Source organism: Nerophis lumbriciformis, linkage group LG06, assembly GCF_033978685.3.
Source record: "Nerophis lumbriciformis linkage group LG06, RoL_Nlum_v2.1, whole genome shotgun sequence".
NCBI lineage: Eukaryota > Metazoa > Chordata > Actinopteri > Syngnathiformes > Syngnathidae > Nerophis > Nerophis lumbriciformis.
In genome coordinates, this window is record NC_084553.2 from 36,267,761 (window position 1) to 36,293,325 (window position 25,565).

The 25,565-nt window shown below is 38.1% G+C and overlaps 1 protein-coding gene across 1 annotated transcript in view; it reads right to left on the reverse strand.

Moving 5' to 3' along the window:
- The window catches only part of elp4 (elongator acetyltransferase complex subunit 4), a 155,796-nt gene that overhangs the window by 63,045 nt on the left and 67,186 nt on the right, over positions 1 to 25,565 (reverse strand). The window lies entirely within an intron of this gene.

The following is a 25,565-nucleotide window of genomic DNA, read 5'->3' on the forward strand; positions in this document are numbered from 1 at the left end:
CCCCAGATCGCACTCCTAACACCCCTGTCACTCATCATCACTCATCATTGTTAGGGACAAAAGGAGAGTTTGGTTAAGCCACACACGGGAGTATTCTCCCACCCGGGGTCTCCCCCACCTTTACACATAGGTTTGTTAGAGTGCTCTTAAAAACGCACAACAAATCCATGTTCCTATTTTTTTACTCTGCTGACTCCTACACTTGTAGATGAGGTCACAAACTTTTCAATCTTGCCCTCCAACTTGCCTTTTGAAGTGCAGACTTGTCCTTCGCGTGGCCCTCTGACTTCTCCACAGAGCGTAATTAAAGTCTATTCAGGCTTCTATACGTGCCCTAACTATCCTCCATCCTCTAGCCTGGCCTTTCAATAGCCACCTGTGAACTCTGAAGGACATGGACACTTGCCTCCATAAAATTCATGAGTGCTGCTACATTCAGCTGCCAGCCAACATCCTTCAATGGCTGACACTGCTTTAAACAACTCTGTGTTGACTGTCGGGTGAATCCTTTTTAAATAGAACCATATTCACGGTGGCAGGGGTTAAGTAGGTCCCGTGATTAGCTGAAACAAATGCCTTTATGTGGTTGGAGATGGACAGAATTAAGGGACCCAATTTGTTTTCATAAAACGAGCACTCATTCAAGACAGAGAAAGCAGAAATTAGAAAACGGCTAAATGAACACTGAACGAGCATTTCAAAGCACTTCTTGTGGTGTAACTGACAGATTAATTCAACAATCTTTCACTGTCTCAATCCTCACAAATATTTTTCACAATAAGACTCAGGACAGCGAGACAACCGTCACAGCTTTAGCACCACCTGAAAAAGTTGTCTTCTTTTTTTTTATAGGAGCTGACATTTAGTATAGCCACTGTTATGATCCGTTACCTGGGTCATAGTTTGTTTATGTTTATTTAGGTTTTTATTCACTTGTGGTTTAAGGTCTGTTTTAGCACCCGTTTTGTGTTTCTTGGTTGCCATGGGTGCTGATCGTTTTCAACCTAAATAAACGTAAACAAACTATGATCCGGGCAACGGATAATAACAGTAGCGACAGGCAGGACTAAATAGCTCTCTGATTAGTGTCCGGAAACAGGTGACCGTCCAGAACATTAATCAGAGGCAGGTGAAAACAATCAGCACCCATGATAACCAAGAAACACAAAACAGGGGTGCTGAAACAGAACTTAAACCACAAGTGAATCAAAACCTAAATAAACGTAAACAAACTATGATCTGGGCAACAGATCATAACATCCACAAATATTTAAAGACGGAAGGGAAGTCAATAACCTGTAGTGTAAGTAGAATTGTAGAAAAACAACCCATCGACCAAGTTCAATGGTACAGTTAGTATCGATAACCAGATCAGATCGGTTTTCACTATGACATGGTTATATGTAAATAAATTTCTCTTTCTGTTACAACTGGACATATTTCTAAGTGGTTCCGTTGCTTTCTTTTCATTCAGTCAACACAGAGTCGAACAATTAATTAGGGCTGCACAATTTTGGCCAAAAATGAAATCCTATTTTCTTATCACTGAAAATTACATTTTCCTTTATGATTTTGATTTGTTTGGTAAAAAACTGTAAAAGATAATAGGGGGTGGCAGTTGCTGATGCCATCATATTATTTGGGATGAAATAGGCTAATATTTCTTTATTATTTATAATGTTTCTATTTTATTATAAGAAACGTTATACATATATTTGAAGACAAATCTTTGTGACATTGTTCATTATTTGTATCAACAATGTAGCTTTCCCTCATAATATCAAGCCTTTTTAATCTATTTTTCCATTTTTATTATTTTTCTTTGTTGATTTTTATTCCGACAATGTGTTAAAGGTGCCAGATGTAGGAATCAACGTTCCCTCTAAGGTGCGCGCCTGCGCAATTGCGCACTGCTCACGCGTCCTCTGCGCACAGCAAATTAATGCCGCGCAGAAAATCAAAAATCCCATCTGAACTCTAAACGAAATAAACACATTACAATTTATTCTGTATGATTTTGCAATGCAACTCTGTGAGTGACAGGTGACAACAAGAGTGGCCCCAATGAATAAAACAATCTTTGTCAACACAGTTCAATTATCGTCTGTCGAGACACTTTACGGACAGGAATTCCATCAATCACTTTATTGAGCAAAAACCACACCAAAAACATGAGTAAAAAAACGTATCTAGAAAAACTGGTCATATTCTGCCATACAAACCAGGCTTAAACCAACTTTGTCATCCGTCATATCAACAGAAGTCGCTCGCTCTGTATCACCTGCACCAACACACGCACTCATGGCACTAAGCCAGTGCTGCGTTTATGGCCACACAAAAAGTTGGACAACCCCAACACCACACATTGTGTAAATGCCAGGTTGTAACACTCTGACTCCTCAATCAGATGTGTGCTTATTTTACTGCCATTTATCAAGAATGTTAATATAAGGATATTATTCATGAAATGTTGTCACTAGATTTCATAAATGCTAATAAAAAGATGTATTCTACAGACAGAAAGTTACAGGAACTAAATGTAATCTCTGAAAGGGGTAATTTCTTTTAAAGGCAGGACCCGCAGCCAGACATACAATACTAGCACATAGGTCATGAAAAACATGTTTTTTTGTTATTGTCATTGTAAGGGGGCAAAATCACTTATATCAGAAAATAATTTTAATACAACATTTAAATTGTTATGATGTCAGGTTTGGGACAGATGTGACGCTGGTGTGGCCACAGTGTACACGTCTGATGTTGCTCACATGTGCTCCACTGAATGCTCAGGGAGTTTGTGCGTTTGCTCACACACATGAAAAATTAGAGGGAACATTGGTAGGAATGTGGCCAGAAATGGTACTGCAATCAAGGTCAAAATTCTGTAGTCCCCTTTCACTCTCAATGACTGAGGTTGCCAGATACGCAGCCGAATCCGAATCCTACTCCAAGGAACTTCAAATGGCAATCGACGAGTCCTACGCTGTAGGTTTCTCTTATTTATGCTTCTAGCAAGATGGTTTACTATGCTTCTTGCAAGATGGTTTACTAAATAATTATGCCATATTTTACTGATGTCGATTAGCCAAATGTATTTGTAAAGTTACGCAGCAATATTTTCGTCGGGAGTCGGGACAGATTGTTGGCATTACTAAGCTAAAATGTCTAGTTTGATCGCATGGACCACCATCAAAATAATTATCCATCCATCCATTTTCTACCGCTTATTCCCTTAGGGGTAGCGGGGGGCGCTGGAGCCTATCTCAGCCTACAATCGAGGGGAAGGCGGTGTACACCCTGGACAAGTCGCCACCTCATCGCAGGGCCAACATAGATAGACAGACAACATTCACACTCACATTCATACACGAGGGCCAATTTAGTGTTGCCAATCAACCTATCCCCAAGTGCATGTCTTTGGAGGTGGGAGGAAGCCGGAGTACCCGGAGGGAACCCACGTAGTCACGGGTAGAACATGCAAACTCCACACAGAAAGATCCCGGGCGCAGGATCGAACCCAGGACCTTCGTATTGTGAGGCAGACGCACTAACCCCTCTGTCACCGTGCTGCCCATTGAAATAATTAAATATAATATATATCGCATAGGCCTACTTTGATGGCAAGCCAAGGCCAACAGTAAAATTACTTCCACATTTTGTTCAGCATAACTCCATGTTGCATACAACCTGACGCACTGCATTCTCTACAATGTACGCACATCACCATCTTTCAATGCAGAGTGCAATTCTATGAGCCAACCCACGTTACGCAAAAACCACGTTACGCATAAATCATATAGCCTATTACCATGTCAATATACAAAGTAGAAAATCATTACACGTAATGCATTATATTGTGCCAAGCAAATACCACCCCATATGTACCAGAAACCGAAATTAGCCATGCTAATGTTGGATCGCATTTCATCAGCGTATCAGCTGGATGACACATCAACATACAGGCTAACGGGCATATATTCCCCCGTTAGCCTATATGACGATGTGTCATTGACCGGGCTAGCTACACATGTGATGTTGCTTTGCTCCTAAGCAGTCATTGCACAAACATACTAGCTTTGTTAGACAGTATCATAGACTGTATTGGACAATATAGTTTACATACAAAATTTCTATTTTAATTTATTACAAGGAATAAGAAAACGCAAATGCCTTACTTACCTATCAAGGAGGAAATTAGCAAGTTTGGTGTCAGATGAAAACATATTCTCCACCTTCAATCATCTCCATCTTTCAAAGGCAAACTTTGAATTCTATCTCAATTCTGTACACTGCTGCTGGAATTTAAATTTTCCTGAGGGAACTCTCCTGAAGGAATCAATAAAGTACTATCTATCTATCTATCTAAGGCATCGCCGATACAAATCCTCGTTTTGTTCCTGCCTTTGTCATGAATCAGTTGAGAATCGTAACGACGCCTTTTAGATGTTCTAAGGTCTGACATATTTAGTAACTTTACCAGTGGCAGGAGCTCGACGAAGAGGGCGGTGCGTAACTGGCAACCTGGATATGACACACTCACTGACTTTCTAATTGGTCAGACGGTGGAGGACGGGGCATCGAAATAAAAACAATACTAATTTTTCGGGGCTGTAAATCTAATTTTGAAATGAGCATATCCGGGCTGAACTACCATTATCAGTTATAAAGGTATTCGAAAAGAACATTCTTTTTTTAATGCCTTTTGACATATCAGGGCCATTTAATGATGACTTGCCATGAAATTATTACATATGGCACCTTTAAAGGTAAAAAAACCCTGCGGTCCACAAAAGGCCCTTGGGCCACACTTTGAACACCACTGGTTTACATATTTCATAAGTGTTGCCAATCGACTGAAGAGTGTCATGTCAGCTGTGTCTTCAAGTTATTAACACTTATGGAAGTGATACAGGTGCTGTTGCTTCTGGATGTTTTTCAATGTGTTGGTACTCATATAATAACTACATTAGTTAAAGTACCAATGATTGTCACACACACACTAGGTGTGGTGAAATGTGTCCTCTGCATTTGACCCATCCCCTTGTTCACCCCCTGGGAGGTGAGGGGAGCAGTGGGCAGCAGCGGTGCCGCGCCCGGGAATAATTTTTGGTGATTACCTGGGGGACTTAGCAGCAGAGTGAAAAAGGAAGTATAGACAATAGTACTAACGGAGAAACGAGTGAGTACGAGTATCATGCAATGTTGTAAATAAAGAGTTCCTGTGTTGCTGAAAGCTGCTTATTCTGCGTAATTGAAACAAACGACAAACATAACATTTTGCAAACTGCTGTATGGATGCTTCCTGGGCTTGTGGAGGCGATCTCTACTCATGAGCCGAATACGTCACCTTTAATGACCGCTTGTATTTGATTACTGATTAAATGCATGATGTAAGACACACCCCTCTTTCACTTCATATCAAGACTATTCAACTTAATTGCTCTAGGGGCCACATTTCCAAAGGACTGGGGGACTTCTACAATACCTATTATTCTTATTTTGAGAACCACTGTTTTTAATCTGTTTTTAAATGTAAAGTAATTTGTGCTACATCTTATATGTATTACAATTCTAAGACAGAGTTTGATTTGATTGCGTTAGAAATTGCTGCAAAAATGTTTGTCTCCCAAGTCAGCCCTTTGAGACACTTGTGATTTAGGGCTATATAAATAAACATTGATTGATTGAAGTTTTGAACAAAACTCGGGGGGCCAGTTTGATACCATTCCCGGGCCGGATTTGGGACCTGTGCAGTCAGTTGAATAGCCCTGCTTTAGACGCACACCTCTCTTCACTAAAATTTAGGAAAAAAGTCGCAAAATAGACACAATAGAACCTTTCTGCTATGTCTTGTCTGGCAAAGCAGCTGTGTTGTGAGCAGATTTACGATAAAACTTCTATTATACTATAATTTGAGAACAAACCCCGAATTCGCATTTGTGAAGGAGCAAATTTTATTTGTGGCCAAAAATTATTCAATAAATGGGAAATACTTACATGTATGTATGGAGCGCTAATGTCTATGCCAGTGGTTCTTAACCTGGGTTCGATCGAACCCTAGGGGTTCGGTGAGTCGGGCTCAGGGGTTCGGCGGAGGTCAAGACACACCCGACTCATCGTGTAAATAAAAACTTCTCCCTATCGGTTTATTGCAAATACGGCAACAGCAGAAGTCACACTGATTTGCAAGTGTGTAATTTGTTGTGAGTTTATGCACTGTGTTGGTTTTGTTGTTTGAACAAGGTGATGTTCATGCACGGTTCATTTTGTGCACCAGTAAAAAAACATGGTAACACTTTAGTATGGGGAACATATTCACCATTAAAAAGTTGCTTATTAACATGCAAATTAGTAACATATTGGCTCTTAACTAGTCATTATTAAGTACTTATTAATGCCTTATTCGGCATGGCCTTATTATAACCCTAGCCCTCTAACCCTGGCCCTAACCCTCTAACCCTAACCCTAGGCAAATAACTCAAAATTAAATCTTTGTTACTTAGAATATGTTCCCCTAGTGTCCAAAAACTCTAAATTAAGTCTTTGTTACTTAGAATATGTTCCCTATACTAAAGTGTTACCAAAATAAAGTGGATTGGATTGGATTGAATTTGAAAAAAAAAACATAATTTTATTTTTCTCTAAAGAAGGGTTCGGTGATTGCACATATGAAACTGGTGGGGTTCAGTACCTCCAACAAGGTTAAGAACCACTGGTCTATGCAGACTGGATAATGCTCTCGCAGGAAGAAGAGCCTACAGTAGCTTGGAGGTCCAAAACATGATAGAGAGGAAAATTGGTTTAACAATTTGCTTTTTATGAACATCGTCATAATAAATTGGGTTAGGAATTAAAATTGATTAATTGTGCAGCCCTACAATAAACAAAGCACAGCATGCAACTACCCTACTTAAGCGAACTCTGGTGTACTAATGCACCCAGACCCCAAGGGAAGGAAGGGTGCTAAAAAGTGGAATAGTATGGGTCATATTTTAAGGGACATTTTACAATGGAAACAACCACACAATGCATACCATACTGCTTGGTGGAAAAACATTTAACTAGCAGTATAAAACAATAATATTACACCAGATAAAAACATTATAGCTTTTACTTTCACACAGTATTCAACTACTGTATTTAAGTTGCTTAATTCTGTAGCATCTTACAAACTTTCAGTAAAAAAAGAAAACGGAAATTTACGAAGTAATCACGTATAAAAGCAGCAAAGCACATAGTGACTTCGCCTTTCGACCCTCCCCTCCCTTTTCAGGACACTAAGCGTGAGAGTGTGGGAAAGTTATTTTTAGGAGCCAAGCAGAGAGCTTTCCTGAGTTTGATGCTCCTGCTCTGGATCAACATTCCACCTTTGAACCATTCCAACCACAAAACTTTTTGTCCTTCATGGCAACTTTTAACTTTCTCTGAAATAATTCATTCATAAAAATTCAACTTCTATTCAGCACAATTGTTTACTATGGAATGTGATAATTGGACTTGTGATTAAGCATTGTGGCCTTTAGTATACAGATGTGCAATGCAAACTACAATATGAGTATATTTTCTTAAGTCTAAAATAACATAACTATGAGTATTTATTTACATCTGTTGATTAGAGTAGAATGCATATACTAGTTTTAAATGTATTTAAAGTGTGCAAAAGTGCATACTCCCAAGGCAACATTATACCATTATTCTTGTACAAGCAAGGATAAAACAATAACATGAGTCAGAAGCCAAAGATCTGAAAAGACTTAGTTTATAAGTATGAGGGGATATGATTTGCCAGTCACAACCATTATGCTAATAGCAAGCCCCTGACACACACTTACACGTAGTCTACAGTACCGCGAGACCCCATGGATGCAGGGTGGCGTGCATGTTACAGTCTTGCCTCGCTTCCACTCGCTTTAATGGGAGCTGAAGACAAGTGGGGCTATTTAAATCAAGGCTGAGTCCAGCGTGGCCAGCCTGGTCTGATGGGGGCTGAGTGGTGCATGGACCATGTTAAGGGTTCACTGCTCACCGATGCAACAGCTTCACTTCCAGGGCAAGTTGAAGCAGACCCCACTCTTACACAGTCTGGCAGGAGAAGCAAATATGCCCGCTTTTGTTTTGCTGTAACGCTGTCTTGTTGTGAGACACAATGTTTTGGCTTTTGTGTTGATTTATTACAGAAGGCAGCAGATTTGGCAAAGAACCAAATAGGTCTTACTTAATGTTGACTACGCTACAGCAACCACAACTGCACAAATATATAGTCCAGCCTTCTTGGTGGTGGTATTTCGAAAGTAAATCAAATAATTTCAGGTTACTTTTAGGCCTCCTGTTAGATTTCTTGTGGGCATCTTTTAACTACTAAAACAGGCCAATATTTTGTTGAACCAATAAAATCTTATATAGAACATATATGATCCATAATCTAAGATTGCACAGTGATGGCACCAAACAAACCCAATACATACAACTGGCACTCAACACAGTCGTAACTCTGTGTGCTTTTTCAAACGCGTATGCACATTTGCAGAACAGATACAAAAAAAATCTTGATAAATAATAGATGCACATCGGATGTATGTTGTGAATATTTTTTCGGGCTAGGCGTCCTATCGCGTGCCACCGGCTGGCCTGTGCAGTGCTCCTTGCTCTCTCTCCTTCTCATACATGCACAAACCATAAGCGCACCTCATTCCAAAATGCGACAGTATGCCGCCAAGACCGGAGGTATAAATTATTTACGGGGACTATTATTTTAAAGGTCCATTCCCAACTGATTGTGAGGTAGGAGGTAGGACATGTCATTTGTGCAGAACCAATTTTGTTTCCTGCTAGTAGTTTTCAAACGTTGAGTAGCTGAACTTAGTTATTCCTAGTCAAATATCAATTAGTCCCAGTTAATGCTAGAGTTTTTTTTAAAAAACTTATTAGTGATGTGTTTTTTATATTTTGTCCGTTAATACAACTACAAACACAAAAGTAAGTTCAGAAGAAGGTGTTTTCTGCCTAACTTGTTCTGTATTCCATACTTCCTTCTTTCCCTCTCTTTTTTATTTTTCTCTCAATAATACGGTTTGGTGCCTCTCAGGAAAAGCCCTCATGTTAATTAGACTTGACCTGAGAATCACTTAACTGCTCCTCAACGTTTATGTCTCCACCCTGCCTCCCCTCTTTTCCAAGCCTTTGCTCTGTTCCTCACATAGGTCCATTAACACCCTTCCCTCGGCACCCACAGGCTTCAACGGGGAGGAGGGGTACACAGCCACCGACTTGAGACATTTTGAGGACATGCCAAGAAACATTAACCTACTCTATATGCCTCCGTTCCACTCGAATTGGACCTACTTTTTATCATTTTCCTCAGGATTAAAATATTCGACTCCACCAATCTTGACAATACAGTATAACCCAAGCAGCCTGTGATACTGTTGTTTCTTTTATGAGCAACAAAAAACTGTTTTATAGTGTAATTTCATAAAAAAAAAAACATACTACAAAATAGGGATGCAACGAATATAGATTTTGACGGTTTCACAATTATCATGATTATTATAGATGGATTAATTTCACAACAAAAAAATGATAGTTGCAGACATTCCTTAGGGACTTTGAAGTGTTATTGATTACGACAATAGAACTTCCTGTCAATGGGAGAAGACGCAAAGAAAAAGGCTTCGCTTTTGCTACTGGGAGTTTTTGATAAATTGGAAGACTTTTGACCACTGATTTGTGATCACATCCACAGGAGAGTTACCTGGCATCTTTGAACCTATTTTGGTCCGGTGAGAGGCATTGATTCGCTGAAATAAGGCGAGTTGGAAGAAACGTTAGCCTCAAGCCAACGGCCCCCTACAGCAATTCAAATGGTTGCTGAGCAACCAGAAGCTACGGCGAGAGTTTGAAGCCATTTTGAAGTGCTTCCGACCAGGGCCGTAACTAGGATTTGACAAATACCGAGGTCAAAAAATGGTGGTCTAAGAGAAGCTTTGCAAGGCTGAAATCATGGGTATCCCAGCACCATATTAATAAAAAAGTGGACTGTTACAAAATCACACTGATTGTCAAAGATGTTAGATAATATAGTGTGATAGTTCTACCTCAATGAATGCTTTTACTATTTATATATAATATTATTATATATATACAAACATACATATATAAAACACCATTTTGATATCATTAAAACATACATTTAAAAAACAAACCAACATTTTTACAGCAGCCAGGTTTCGAACCCAATACCCTCTGCTTTGTAAAGTAAGTACTAATGACACCTGCTACGGAGCACCGGAAGTGCCTGTGGAAAATTTGTGTTTATATTCTAATCCGTGACAGAGCAGGATGTGGCCAGGAATAAGTTTGGGGTAACATTTTATGAAGCGTCTTGTCTTTCAATAATTTACATTTTAATGTGCTTCTTTAGCGCAACCCCCCGACCCCCACTTATCGCGAAGCCCTATGCAGACCGCGTGTTCTGCATTTAGGGTGGGGCGGCACCTGACTGAGACTACAACGTTATTATACTGACAGTGTTTCACATCAATTTAATTCAAGTGAAACCAACATTAGTTACATCAGCATGATTTATTGTTACTGTTATGTTGACAGCACATTTATTTCTGATCGGATAATCTTTAAAGCGTTACGTTGTTGGAGTTGTAGCGGGCTGTGAATGAGGAAAGATCGTATATTGACAGAAGACGATATACCGCATTATGTTGTACAGCGTACACAATGTACTATATAAAGTACATTTGCAGTCAGTTATATCATCTTTTTTTTGGCACTTAAAAAAATACAGAGGACATGACCTCGGAGGCCTCAATGGTAGTTACGGCCATGCTTCCGACAACACAAAGGGATATAAGTTCACATGCTGACACCTCAAGTTGATCTCTGAACGGCGCAAAGAACAAAATTGTTAAAATAAACAAGTTAAAAGTTCCGCAAGTCGCTAAAGAAGCAACTGCCGCTAGCGAGCTAATACAAGAGGCACTGACGTCAGCGAGCTTCTGCGATGTCAAAATCTAAATTAAAAACTCAAATCCTGAAACCTTCTGTGTCATCTGAATCAAATGATTCTCTGGACACCGGACACGAAGGAAAGCAAGATTTGATGTTGGACACAGGACATGATGGGAAGCTAGACTTGATGCTAAACAAATAGTTGATGACAGACAAAGAGTAAGATTAGAACACAAAGCAGACCTGTAAGGAGTAATAAGATAACTTAAAGAAGGTCTGAGAAGAGCAATAAGAGAATACAAAGAAGATCTGAGAAGTCTGCAGGAAAGTATAGAAAGTCTGCAAAGCCAGAATAACAACATAAGAAAGGACTTTCAGGAAATGGGTCAAGAAGTGAGGATTCTCCAAGAAGAAGTTATTGCGGTGAAACGAGACAACAACATGCTGAGAAATATCACAGATTAAATGGATCAGGAAAAACGAATGAATGATATCATCGTGACAGTGCACCGAATTAAACCAAGATCCTACGCAAAAGCTGTGAATAATGGAGGAGAACCAGATAAAATGGATGTTGCCTCAGCAGAACAGCAAGTGGTCAACTTTCTGCAATCAAAGGAAATTAAAATTTAAATTATAACCATTGAAACATGCATCCCACTGAATAGAAGAAACAAAGACATCACCCCAGTCATCACTGTGAAACTCGTTAACAGAAAATCTAAAATGGCACTACTGAAACAGGGAAAGAAGCTGAAGGGAACAAATGTTTACATGAACAAGCACCTCACTAAACACAATGCTGAAATCCCCAAGAAAGCATGTGACTTGAGAAAGCAGAGAAAAATTCAGGGAACTTGGAGTGCCAACTTTAAAATCTACATCAAGATGACTGGAAGTCCAAAAGCACGAGGATCAAGGACCTGGACAAATATTCAAATTGACACTGCTTCCACAACGACAATGACAATGCAGTCTGATGGAAACAAACACCTACATTCAACACCAACACTACTATTGTTCCAAGGGACCACTAAACAAGAAGACCTAACTTCAAGAGCGCATCCACCTACAATTATATAGATTATTGAAACAACATCAAAGATTGTTGAACAAGAAAATATGAAATTGAAAAACTTCTGCAACAAAGACCATAATAAAACAGGATCGAAGAAAATTGAGAAAAAAATGCAAATCTAAGACTTCAATCGATTCTAATGTAATTGATATGGAAACGATAAAAACGCTTATTGAAGAGATCTCAGGACCATTAATGTATATTAGTAACCTATCATTTCAAACAGGCAAATTCCCAAACAAAATGAAAATAGCTAAAGTTGTACCAATTTCTAAGACTGGGGACAAACTCCAATTTACAAATTTTAGACCTGTTTCTTTACTTCCACAATTTTTCAAAATCATTGAAAAGCTGTTCAATAACAGATTGGACAATTTCATAAACAAATATAAAATACTCGCTAAGAACCAATATTGATACAGCGCTAATATTTCAACTTTGATGGCTTTAATCGAAATAACAGAGAAAATTACCAATGCAATAGACGGTAAACAGTGTGCAGTGGCAATGTTTATGGATTTAACTAAAGCATTTGACACGATTAATGTTTTATTTTTTATTTCAAAAATTGAATGGTAGGGCATCAGACGGTTGGTCTTTAAATGGATTAGAAGCTACTTAACCAACAGGCAACTATACATGAAACTAGGCGAAAACACGTCTACAATACTAAATATATCTTGTGGCATACCACAGGGACTAATACTAGGACCAAAATTGTTCAATCTTTATATAAATGACATTGGTAAAGTTACAAAAGACTTAAAGTTGGTATTATTCGCGGACCATACAACAGTGTTTTGTTCAGGAGTGAACACACAGAAGCTAATACAAATATTAACAGAAGAAATGTATTTAAAAAGTTGGTTTGACAAAAACAGACTATCCTTAAACTTCAGTAAAACTAAAATAATGTTATTTGGTAACAGTAGAAGAGAAAGTCAAACACATATACAAATAGACGGAATACATATTCAAAGAGTAAATTAAATTAGGTAGGTATAATGATTGATGATAAAATTAACTTGAAATCTCATATAAAAAATATACAACATAAGGTGGCAAGAAACACATCAATAATGAATAAAGCTAAATATGCATTGAACCAAAAATCACTTCACATTCTCTACTGCTCGCTAGTGTTACCATATTTGAGTTATTGTGCAGAAATATGGGAAGATAACTACAAAAGTACATTTAATTCATTAGCCATGTTACAAAAAAGATCAATTAGAATAATAATAATGTTGGATATAGAGAACATTCAAACCCTTTATTTATTTAATCGAAAATACTGAAATTCCACAACATAGTGAATTTACAAACAGCTACAATTACAAACCCCGTTTCCATATCAGTTGGGAAATTGTGTTAGATGTACATATAAACGGAATACAATGATTTGCAAATCCTTTTCAAACCATATTCAATTAAATGCACTACAAAGACAAGATATTCACTGTCGTATTTTACGCTTCATAATGCGCCACACATTTTCGATGGGAGACAGGTCTGGACTGCAGGCAAGCCAGGAAAGTACCCGCACTCTTTTTTTACGAACGCTGTTGTAACACGTGCTGAATGTGGCTTGGCATTGTCTTGCTGAAATAAGCAGGGACGTCCATGAAAAAAACGGCGCTTAGATGGCAGCATATGTTGTTCCAAAACCTGTATGTACCTTTCAGCATTAATGGTGCCTTCACAGATGTGTAAGTTACCCATGCCTTGGGCACTAATACACCCCCATACCATCACAGATGCTGGCTTTTGAACTTTGTGTTGATAACAGTCTGGATGGTTCGCTTCCCCTTTGGTCCGCATGACACGATGTCGAATATTTCCAAAAACAATTTGAAATGTGGACTCAGAACACTTTTCCACTTTGCATGAGTCCATCTTGGATGATCTCCAGCCCAGAGAAGCCGGCGGCGTTTCTGGATGTTGTTGATAAATGGCTTTCGCTTTGCATAGTAGAGCTTTAACTTGCACTTACAGATGTAGCGACAAACTGTATTTAGTGACTGGTTTTCTGAAGTGTTCTGAGCCCATGTGGTGATATCCTTTAGAGATTGATGTCGGTTTTTGATACAGTGCCGTCTGAGGGATCAAAGGTCACGGTCATTCAATGTTGGTTTCCGGCCATGCCGCTTACGTGGATTGATTTCTCCAGATTCTCTGAACCTTTTGATGATATTATGGACCGTAGATGTTGAAATCCCTAAATTTCTTGCAATTGCACTTTGAGAAATGCTGTTCTTAAACTGTTTGACTATTTGCTCATGCAGTTGTGGACAAAGGGGTGTACCTCGCCCCATCCTTTCTTGTGAAAGACTGACCATTTTTTGGGAAGCTGTTTTTATACCCAATCATGGCACCCACCTGTTCCCAATTAGCCTGAACACCTGTGGGATGTTCCAAATAAGTGTTTGATGAGCATTCCTCAACTTTATCAATATTTGTTGCCACCTTTCCCAACTTCTTTGTCACGTGTTGCTGGCAAAAAAAAAAAAAAGTTTATCAGTTTGAACATCAAATATGTTGTCTTTGTAGCATATTCAACTGAATATGGTTGAAAATGATTTACAAATCATTGTATTCCATTTATATTTACATCTAACACAATTTCCCAACTCGTATGGAAACGGGGTTTGTATGTACAAAGCAAATTATAACCGGATACCCAAGAACATATAACAACTCTTCTCAACAAAAGAGAAGAAATATAACCTTCGAGAAAAAAATAATGTTAAACATTTGTATGCATGTACGTATAACACTTAGCACCTTTAGTATATCAGTATGTGGAATTCAATTATGGAATGGATTAAGCAACAAAATGCATTAAAATGATCCAATTCAAGAAACTGTAAACACTTTAAATTTTATTAAAGTACAAAGAAGAAGAACCATGATAGACAATCTGAATGTATTGATAATCTTATTTATAGCACCATATGAAATACAACTTACTTCACTAATTATTATTTATTATTTGTAAATGGTATTACTTTTGGAGTATATTGTGAATAAATTGAGAACAGGAAGTGAAAAAAAGTGTTAGCAACTGCTATGTAATAGAAAAGGGGGAGGATTAATTAAACAAGCTCTGCTCTGACCACCTGGTCATTTTTAAGGGCCCAAAATGCTCCCACACTGCAGACTTCAGCATTTTTGGGGTGGGAAAAGTTTTATGCTTTGTCCTGCCCCCATTTTTAAGATAGCATATAAGCGTTTCTCTCAATAGGTGCATATAAGTGCGTGCAACGCAAGTGTAACTTTGTTTCCTTTCCTTGCAGGTTGTGCCGAAAATAATGTACCAGCATGATGTTGGTTTATAGCAAGTGAGGAGGATTGTAACAGATGGTGCAGTAGAGTCTTTGCGTTTAAGTAACAATGACGTTTTTAATCATGCTTAATCGTAAAAACGGTTAATCGGTGCATCCCTACAACAAAATGTCAGCTTTATCACCAGAAATGTACAGTAAATCTAGCCACCACTGTATGTTGCTCTTATGTATGTTTATTGGTTAAGCAGAATTGTCGGTACAATAGTTATCTGAAAATCAGTGCCCAGTCAAAGCCCACCATAAGATTGTGTTTTTAGCTGCTGATATAAAAGGGCTTTCTGCCTTCCAACTGGCAATTACGGTAATACCCAAGAAATAAATCCAACACTTGAATTTAACACAACAAAAAAAACAAGCCAAATCCCATCGACAAAAACCTCAAAGCCAAAACAAGTGTTTAGACCACAAGTGATTGAGCTTGTCAGTGAAACACACACCTCAGAAATAGCCTCAAACAGAAGACTAATTTGACACAAATCCCCATCTTACACTGTATTCGACCCTGCGACCTGCCTCTGGCACCCCAGTACCCAACAGGCATATTGCCTGTCAGTTTAAAGGGTCAAATAAAGGTAAGAGCAAATGTAGCTGCATACCACAGAAGAGCTTTATCCTTAAAGCATCTTGTATTGTGAAACTGGTGATGACATACAAAAATATTTAATATACACTGTACAATGTGCGTGGTACAAGAAAGTGTCAGTCACATTGTTTTTGCCAGTTAATTTCTCAATCAGTATGTGACTATGCCACTGCATGGATGTCAATAACTGAACTGTCTGCGTATGTGAGTGGTGTGAGAATGTGTTAATCTTGTTTAAACACCTAGCACTCCTCTACCTGCTCAGACAAGGCCACAGGTTAATTCTGGCTTTAGGCATCATTTCTAATAATTGCTCATCAACCGGAGTTTGAACTCTCTGACACATCAGCACCTACCATGGTAACCTTATCACACAACCAATATAACCTTGTGAGCTTGTGTTTGTCAGAGGAAGCACTAAAATCTGTTGAATAGACAAACACAAGTGAATTCATTTAAATAACTTAATACCAGGGTGTCTATTTTTTTTAGTTTGAACTGTGCTGTCAAACACAATTATTTTCCACAATCTTTGTATTGAGGTGATGGAGGTATGCGTCAAACCGCATTTAGGAAATTTACGTAACTCCATGAGCAGCTGGCGTGAGGGGTAGCTGCCTGGCCAGACTCGTGAGAAACTAGTCAATCATCTTTTATTCTCGACCACTACCTCGAGAATAGATTGTCAAATAGGGACTAGATTAAAAACCAAAATGCAAAATGAATGATAGTATTTTGAGAACTACCAGGCAGGACTGCATTATGTGGCCCACGGCACAGGAATCCTGCAGCTTCACTAAATGAGGTGATTAGCAGGGATGGTGTGGGCTGTCACATGTCAGACACTAGGCTAAGAATCCTATTGCAATCCACGTGTCAATCAGCAGCCCACCGAGGCGGTGGACTCACAGGTCAAATATAGTATGCAGGCTAAGTAAGAAGTCTGGTTTTGGGATAATTTGTTTCTTTGTATTTTTGAAATATTTCAAATACAGATGGCAATGTATTAAAACAATTTTCACACACAGCTAATAAACCAAAGAAACAGGTGCCACTACGACCCTCAAAGGGGAACTGCACTTTTTTGGGGGGGAATTTTGCCTATCGTTCACAATCCTTATGAGAGACAAGAAGACAAGTATATACATTTTTTTGCATTCTAACATATAAAAATTGGCTTGTTCTTGGTTGCTTGCAATGCAGCTAATGGGAGCAATCCATTCTACCTCTAAATCACTTTAAAAATGCATTCAAAAACCGTCACCAGTACTGACATTTACATTACGTAACCTGTATAACAACCAAGCTGTAGTGACATTGTTATTGTAAGAGCGAACACCGTGAAACTCTTTCTCTAGTGTAAAAAGCTAACTACAGAAAGTGGTAAGCTAGCTTCTACGTCAGCACGAAACGCGTTTGAGTTTGTAATACACACCACTACAATAGTACACCAATTTGTACTGATTGAAAAACATGAACAATCATATTACAGTATCTGTAAAGTATTAGCCCACATTTCACGTTTTATTTGTAGCCCACATTTCATGTTTTGTTTGTACACAGATACCTCAACAGCGTATACACTATAGTGTACGGTGATGTGCTGCATGTATCATGATCAATAGTATAGTGACTTAATCGATGGACAGTTGTACGTTTGGTCCAGCTGGCCGAGAATGTTTCCAGTTGAGTTGGGTAAACAATCCATTAATTCGGCATAGCTTGGCTCAAAGTTCCAGATTTGCAGTGTGACCATGTCGCTCTCTCAGCTTACGTCTGCTCTAACGCTTCAGCCTCTTCTTTGTGCTCGCTTCTAGAAGCAGCAATTCATCCTCCGTATATTTAGTTTCAAAAAGATAAGGTTGTGAATCCTCATTTGTCTAAAAATAGTTGTCTTCGTTGTCTGTTACCAAGTCTGCCATAATTAGAAAAACACTTGCATTTGATTCCGGGAGTAAGAACACATTTGTTGCAGAGTCGGAAGTGCGCTGCCATGGAAACAGAAATAAATGCGTTGAATAATTAGTTCTGGCTGTGCATAAAATGTCCAAATATTGTACATATTACATATTGTTATGATTGTGTCTGTTATTAAATTATATATAGATTTGCAGCGTGTATATAACACGTTGATGGAGGGTTTTGAAGTTGTTTTAGAGGGCTTTGAAGGCTACAACGGTGACTCCCGATAGCCCCATCTTGCAAGCATTTTTTATCATCTTTAAAATCCTAAAAGACGTGTGTTCATGTCTCTCATAAAGATTGTGAACGGTTGGCAAAATTCCAAAAAAAGCTCCCAGTTCCCCTTTAAAAAGCACAAGTCAGAAGTTTGAGGGAAGTTACATTTAACAACAATGGTAAATTAAGAGAAAGAGCTGTAATAGAGCCTTTGAGCTACAGTTTATTGACTTAAACTCTACATAAGACAATTAAGACATAAGGTACATTTTATAATTGGTGACGTGTTACTGTGTTGCTGGTGAATTACACTTTGATAGATAATTAAGTTATTGCAATAAAAAATGTGGCTTCTGATTGATTTGATGCGTGACTAATAACATTTTGTGTTTTCTGGGAAGTTCCCTGACACTGTGATTGACATTTAAAATTACTCATCCCCTTATCTTATTAATCGCAGCCACTTCAGGTTTGTGAAATGTTGTATCTTGAAGAGTGATCCAATAAAGGTTATATTAAATAGCGAGGGCTATCCAACTAAATTGTTCCGGAGGGACATTTTTAGAACGCTAAAGGCCGGTTGCAGCACTTCTTCCTTCACATTTATATTTTTATTTTGAGTAAAATATTATAGCATAGCTCTGTCAATAATGTCATATCTTAAAATGTGTACAGTAGGTCACCAAATGATCATGAATTAAGTAATGAAGGCATAAATTAAGACATAAGATTTATGGTAACGCTTGACAAAGTTTTTTTTATATACAGAGTGCACTACTATCTTTAAGGACCTACTGCAAAAGTACAAAATATTTTCTACATAACTGGAGTGCGTTGTCGTTTTTTTGAATCTATGCAACAACTCCAATTCAAAGATCATTTACAATGTATGAAAGGAACCCTCTGCTGTTTCTAAAAAATCTGATGCAAAAAGATTAGAGCAAGTTCCTCTGTATGACAGGTAGGGAAGGGTACTTTTTACATTTGAACAAATTCGATACTGATTACCAGTACCTGGGAATCTTGTGTGGTGTTAATGAGGTCATACATATTAATGTGTTTGATAATAAAGTCTCAATTTATTTAACAGTGAGCTGATAATGATAACTGTGCTGTCCAGTTAATACTGTATACTTAGTTTTTTCACACTTCTGAGTACCGGTATCATTTGCAAGTATGCATTAATTTCAGTTTGTCCGCGGCGTGTTCCTGTAGTCAGGAAGTAGTGTTTGCCATTAATTTAAATGTGCCAGTCTTGTCTTTTGTTGAGTCCTACAAAGTGTTTATACTGTAAGAACTGTACCTAGTACACAAGCTTCAGCTGTTTGATTGTAACATGAATTGTAACTGTAGTTTTGATGAACACATTTCAGTGTTAAAATTGACATGTAAAATCACTAATGCTAATCAACAGCATGCATATGGCATATCCAATGTAAATTGGATATAAATTGCTAGCACATTTTGAAAAGTGGAGCCTTTCTTTTGAGCACTTTCTATAAGATATGTAAAATTGCAACATTACCTAGGGGCAGTACACTACAAATATACCCATTTGCCCGCCATTGCCGGTTGTACGTGATGTCACATTCAACAAATGTGACATCACGGGCGGTATGGCATAGTGGGTAGAGCGGCCGAGCCAGAAACCTCAGGGTTGCAGGTTCGCTCCCCGCCTCTTGACATCCAAATCGCTGCTGTTGTGTCCTTGGGCAGGACACTTCACCCTTGCCCCCGGTGCCACTCACACTGGTGAATGAATGATGAATGAATGATAGGTGGTGGTCGGAGGGGCCGTAGGCGCAAACTGGCAGCCTCGCTTCCTTCGGTCTACCCCAGGGCCGCTGTAGCTACAAATGTAATTTACCACCACCAGGTGTGAATGAACGATGGGTTTCCACTTCTCTGTGAGCGCTTTGAGTATCTAATAATAGAAAAGCGCGATATAAAATCGAATCCATTATTACTATTATTATTTAACAAAGGCATCAAAAAATTATTCCATTTTGAGTTTAAGTGAATCGCTACCCGGTAGTACTGGCGGAACTCAGTTGGTACCACTACCTATAAAAATAGAAACTATTATACCTATCCCTAATGACAAGAATGTTTTTAGGAATTTACTGCAAAAAAGCTAGTAAAATATATTCTATGTGACATTAATTTTCTGCTGTTTTTATGAATATGCTGTAAAAGGGCCAGTCAAAGATCTTCTATACTACAGGATTTTTCTGCTGTTTTTAGGAATTTGCTGCCAAAATGTAAGCCTCTCCCCTGTTTTGAATTAAGCATGTCGGTCTGATGTCAATAAAGAGACAGTTGCTCTAAGCCTTGGCTATTAGAGATGCCTAATTTATAGAACATTGGGGTTAAGCACCTTGACTTTTACAGACCTTATAAATCTAAAATGGAGAGGACTATTCATTGGGGGAGAGGGTCAAAGTAGACATGATAAAGGAAAGGATGGATAGAACAATTTGGCACAAAATGAGAATGCGTTTATTGTAAGGGTATGGGAAAGGTTTTCTGGGGTTGCTATTTCTCTCTTCCTCCTTACCTCCTGCCTGAAACAATAGCACTCACTAAGAGCCTGGGACCAGAGAGTGTGATAAGGTAATGATAATGTAATGAGGACCAATCAAGGGCCTCAGCTAAGAGGAGGGGCCCTTAATTTGCCTCCAGAATAGTTCAGTGAGATATTGATTATTCTCAGTGAGAATGATGATGTGACAGTAGCAAAATGGATGAATCTCTGACAGGAAAAGAAAGAAGAGAAGAGGATGAGAAACAATAAATCAAAATAAATGTAGAAATGGAAAGGGCACACAATCTAGCGAGAGGAAATGTATCCACTACTATTCATGCACCTCATGCTGAAAAAAAATATTTATATATATTCATCCTAGCCAAAAATATTTGGCTAGGATGAAAAACGAACTCTAGCATGTTCCAGTCCTTATTTTGTGGCAGTATACTGGTAGTTCCTTTTAAATTTGACAGTACTAACACTTTATAGATCACTGATGTGATTCAATGTCACACGAGTAGCTGGAGCCTCTTCCAATTGACTTAGGCCAAGCGTATTGAAAGTCTGATAGGCCCAACTGACTTAGGCCAGGGGTATCTAAAGTCTGATAGGCCCAAATGACTTAGGCCAGGGGTATCTAAAGTCCGAGCTGGGAGACAATTACGGCCCACAGCTAGTTAGTTATCTGTTGGCCTTTGACATTCTAAAAATATAGTTAAACACAGCCCGCATCAGAACAATATGAAGAAGGATTAGGATCACACAGAAAAGAAAAAAAATACAACGGCTGTGAGAAATAAAGGGGTATTATGAAAAAAAGTTGAATTGTGGAATATTAAAGATATGTCACTCATACTATTGGACAGTTTTTCCAACAATGATAATGACTTGCTTGAGGAGAATACATTTGGCGCCACCAGTAGGTTAAAGTACAGTTTTCATTGTTGACAAATGTAAGACGCTTCTTTCTGTACACAAATAAAAATCTATATAGCAATATAAATTGCAGCCTCCTGCGATAACCTTTTGTTGAACCAATAAAAATAATAAATAACAATAGAACTATTTCAAAACAGGTTACAAAAGCTCCTAATTGGGCTGTTGGTGTGTGGTAACATATTGCTTCTATTCCTATTGTTTTATTTTCTAAAAAATATTATTAATCTAATTGCTAATTTACTGTTAATAGCTGGTTACTTTTTGCTGTAAATGCACTAAACACTTAATCTTTTGTTTACTTTAAATTAGCTTTGAGTGATACTACAAATGTGGGTTTTGATCCAATCCCAAGTAGTTACAGAGCCATGATTGGCCATAACAATGTTGATACTGATACTTAACATTTTCAAGCTCATACATTTTTAATCACAATTATAATCAGACAAAAACATTGAATGGTGGTGTAACGATGTCTATTAAATATATAAATTATATTCTACTATTGGATCTGATTTAAATCTTGCGGTATTGGCCCTCATAAGCTATCCTGTGTCCATGGATTTATTTCTAAAGATAGTAAATAAAAACAAAAAGGACAAGAGATTTTGTGATGATAAAAATATTGATCTAATTACTGTTGTATTAACCATCTATTGATACTATACTTGGTATCGTTACTGTCGATATTTGTATCGATCTGCCCACCTGTTTATATTTAAGAGCTCTAGCTAAGCGGTTAGCATGGCTTAATGCATCCTCCTACGGTGTGTATTAGAGCATGTTTACCTATTCCTCTTCCTCCAGAGATAATCGTACTTAGAGGAACTTGCTTTATTTGCCCCAATGGAGATGAGGATTGCTGACTTGGAAGCAGTTTTGCACTGTAAAGGGACATTAGGCACTAGCTTGCTAGCGAGGTTGCTACAGTGCATCGAGGACGCGGCCGTTGTCTTGTCATTTCCGAATTTGAGTAACACAGCTAGAATGTGTCATCAATAGGGATGATGTTTGATAAGAAATTATCGAGTTCGAGCCCATTATCGAATCCTCTCATCTTATCGAACTGATTCCTTATCGATTCTCTTATCGAATCCAGATAGGTTGTTGTATATGGAAAAAAACACACAATATTTGGTTTAACAAACACTCACTTTTATTTTATGAGAAAAAAATAAAATAAAATATATATATTGACTGTTTAACCCCCCTAAAAAAATAAAATAAAATAAATAAATATTGACTGTTTTTACCCAAAGTACATTAAGTGGGATTTTTCAGAAAAATAAATATATACAGTAACACAAAAACAACCTGTCTCTGTGATAACTATAGGTGTATGAATAATAATATAGTGTTAAATAAAATCAGTCCCTTGGGCACAAAACTGAAAATAATACAGCTCTCCAAAAAGTGCACTTATGCTGCTATTGGAACATACTAACTACACACACTATGACACTAAGAACTCTACATTCATCAATCAACAATTCTTCTTCCAAAAAATTAGCATGTCTGCTTTTTCAGGATCAAGTCTGACCCGCTCTTCGCTAATCGTGTCGCCAACGGTGGAAAAAACACGTTCACTTGGCGTGGAACTAGATTGGACCCACAGATAGGTTTGACGACATCCTCCTCCAGTCTGTATCTAAACCTTCTGGGGTCCATCAGTGTGGCCTCCTCCAGGAATGACTGCACGTCCTTGTCCTGGAGGGAAAATGAGGGACAGACACAGCATAGAATTAGGGGGGAAATTAGCTGAATGTGAAGACTAGGGTGTCTGTTATTAAGTCTTTAGCATTAATATGTGGAATTAAATGATGGGATGGATTAAGTAATGAAGTTGAACATTGTACTGATATGATCCACTTTAAGAGGTTGTTCAAATTAATAGTGCTTACAAAGTACAAAGAAGAATTATGAGAAATACTTTCAACCTTATTGAAAATAAGATATTCTTCATCTCAGTATATTGATAATGACTGAATTAATTAATTACATATTACGAAACTGTTGTATATACTAATTCACAGATGTTATTTTATTACAAAAAGGTCAGTAAATGATTTATATATTTGTAAACGCTCTGAAGTGGTAAAGGGGTAGAATTAAATAAGCTTTACTTCTTCCTACTTCTTTTCGGACATGATGTAAAGTGAAATGATATGAAACTGTGATGTGTTATGCTGTAAGTGTGTTCATGTACGAAATAAACTGAAGAAAGAAAGAAAGCAATAGTTTATTAGACAGACCTGCAAACTGTGGAGTGGTGTAGGCTGCAAGATACCGTTAACGTTATCAGACACATACAAAAAGGCTAACGTTAACGTTACCGTTAGCCACTGACTATGCTTAGGTAACGTTAGTCTAGCTAACATTACTGCAGTCCTGGTTGACATAAGAGGTAACCTTATTTTAGCCTAAAGGCTACAAGTGAGCAAATATGGAAATGAACCGGCAACAGTTAACGTTAGTTACTCACCGACACTATCACTGGAACTGGGGCTGTAGGTTGAAGCACAGGAAGAGGGGCGTGCTTCGTCATCTCTGTCGCTGCTTCTCCACGTGTCGAAGACACGCCACGGTTCTCGAACATTCAGGTTATGTGCGGCCTGAACATGTTTCAACATGCTTGTTGTACTTCCCCTCTTACATGAGAGCGAAGCCTGGCAATAATTGCATATTGCCGTTTTCTCGTCGTATTATTTTGTAAAATTAAGCCATGCCTTGAGGCGTTTTTACGGTCCATTATTTTTGCTGCTTTCTGTATGTGCCGCCTAATGACTGAGTTACGTCATTTCCTGTGATGTCCCACAGGGCATTTCCTGTGGGACGGGATTCGTTCCCAGGGATTCGAATAAAGAACCAACTCTTTTTCTTTACTATAGTGGCCTCGATAACGGGAACAGGTTCTCAAAAAGGGATTAGAGTCCATGGAATCGGTTCTTTTCTTATCGAACAACCGGGAGAACCGGTTTCGAACATCATCCCTAGTCATTAATATGCGTTATCACAATATAACAATAGAATTAAAAGCTCTATCGTCAGCCAAATGTATATTATTTATTACACTTATATAGTGCAACCCAAGAAATACGCTGTTTAAAAAAAAATATATAATACAATTATATAATAAAAATATAGTGAATGGCCGAGCATGCATAACCGGATTGGTTTTAGTGAGTTTAATAAACATAATGTGAGGAATATCAAAATTATGTGCGCTCCTGAGACTGGGTAAGTTAAATCAATAGGGATGAAAATCGTTTGCCCTCTTTTGCATGCATCTTTAAATTAGGGTACGTGTGCCTGCAACTGTGTGCAATCAATAGTTTCACCTTCTTTTTTATCACCCAATATTAGTCAAAAGACTGGCCAGCAGATCTTGGTTAATGTGAGGGGCTCAATTAAAGTGTAGTCTTTTAACATTTCAAAACAACTTTAGATTTAAAAATGCTCCAGCACCCCCCGCGACCCCGAAAGGGACAAGCGGTAGAAAATGGATTGATGGATTTTGTAAACATAAAGGTAGTAAAGTATATGAATACATGGAGCATAGGGAAAACACGCAACACAGAGTACAAACATGACCACAAAATAAAGGAATCACAGACAAAAATCGACTCGTCACAATAATACAACAGAGAGGTTTGTTTGAAATGAAATATCGAAGCTAGGGCATGGTAATTTGTACCAGAAACAATTATCATACTTTTCTGAAAAGCTACCATTAGTGCAAAATTAAAACTAAATTACTTTTTACTATGATTGGTTTTGGTTGGATTTATCACAGCTAACAAGGAGAATAGTGAAATTAAAATGGCAAAGTCTAAAAACACTCCCAAAAGAGTGGGCTGGATTGTTTGAGGAAAGTACTACTGTCTCCGTTGTGCACATCTGATTTGTTTGATTTAATTATGATAGAAAAACCTGAACTTGTCTTACTTATACCCA